A 1,801-nucleotide genomic window follows, 5' to 3' on the forward strand; every position below is an offset into this window, starting at 1 on the left:
ATAGCACAGTGTGTGTTCCACTCCTCACACAGTAATGAACTGGTGAAGGAGTTAAAATCTTATTGATTTCCAAATGATCAACAGTTTTTAAAAACATAAATATGCCGCATGAGAGCCTACATTTGTACAAGTGTATGCTAGTGTGTGTGTGTGTGTGTGTGTATGAACATGCTTGCATGTATGTGCTCACAAACGGGGAGGAAGCATAAGAGACAAAAGGCAATGGTTTGTTTCCTTTTGGAATTTAGGAGGTATGTTCAAGACAAGGAATTTCTTTTCCTATCTTCATCAGACTACTGGAAAATGGAATAAAAATACAAACCATAAACTTCAGGCACTCAAGTTTCTGAGCTAAGAGTAGCATTCAAATGTTATTCCAAACCTCTAAAAGAAATCTATAAGATTTCTATATTTTAAGTTGGGTGGTACAATACTAGCTCTAAGTAGGCTGTAAAAGTTAAGGAAATGTATTGTAATTTCTAGAACAATCACTTCAAATGTAATGCAATGAGGTATTGCTAAAAAGCTAACAGAAACATTAAAGTGGAATTCCAAACACTTCAAATAAACAGCGAGGAAAGCTGAGGATAATTCATTTAAAGTGTCTAGTGGCAGATAAGAGGCATTAAATGAATGGTTAAAGAAAAGTCAGCAGAAGAGAAAAGCAAAACAAAAACAAAAAGAAAGCACTCTGCATTTCCTCTCCTTAACATTTTAAAAAAAGTAGCTTGCAGGATATAGAGAAAATTCTTTTGGAAGAACACTTGCCTAAGTAAGGTACCTAAATAAGATATTTTCAAACAACAAATACTCATACTTTAAAAGAAATACAACTGGGGGAGTTTATTAAGTATTAACTCATACGATCACAAGGTCCCACAATAGGCCGTCTGCAGGCTGAGGAGCAAAGAGAGCCAGTCCGAGTTCCAACACTGAAGGAATTGGAGTCTGATGTTTGAGGGCAGGAAGCATCCAGCACGGGAGAAAGATGTAGGCTGGGAGGCTAGGCCAGTCTCTTGTTTTCACATTTTTTTCTGCTTGCTTATATTCTAGCCTCGCTGGCAGCTGATTAGATTGTGCCCACCCACATTACGGGTGGGTCTGCCTTTCCTAGCCCACTGACTCAAATGTTAATCACCTTTGGCAACACTCTCACAGACACACCCGGGATCAATACTTTGTATCCTTCAATCCAATCAAGTTGACACTCAGTATTAACCATCACATGTAGGTATCCTCTAGGGCCCATAAAATGAGGCACCATGGATAAGGATCTTTGGACAAAAGTGCTTATCACAGCATTGTTCAGAGAAACTAAACAAACTGAATACTTTTCAGTAAGGGAACTGTTAAATAGGTTCTGTTCATCCACAGCATAAATTATAATGCAGTGGATAAAAAGAGGAGAGAGAGAGAGAGTGAGTAGCAAGATTTCCGTCTGATATTGTTGAGTGGGAAAAGTAAAATGAAGAAAGCACATACAACATACCTACTATCCGCTCATAAGTATTACATATTGTATATATGTGTATACATATATGCAAAGATGAATGGACATTTGTATATGATTGTGAGAGCAAGGGGCAATATAGAAAGCAGCACAATTGGTTGTTGGCATGGATGGCTGGAGTGTGTGGGGGGAATTAGAGGGTGATGTGGGTGCAGGGAGGAAGGATGAAACAAAAGGGAGAGAAAAGGAAATAGGAGAAAAAAAGGACTGCAAAGAGAAAGAAACAGTATGTTTTATGTTCTCACGTAAAGATATATATGCATGCCTTTAAGAAGACAGGAATAGGACATG

Source organism: Macaca nemestrina, chromosome 9 (genome assembly GCF_043159975.1).
Source record: "Macaca nemestrina isolate mMacNem1 chromosome 9, mMacNem.hap1, whole genome shotgun sequence".
Classification (NCBI taxonomy): Eukaryota; Metazoa; Chordata; class Mammalia; order Primates; family Cercopithecidae; genus Macaca; species Macaca nemestrina.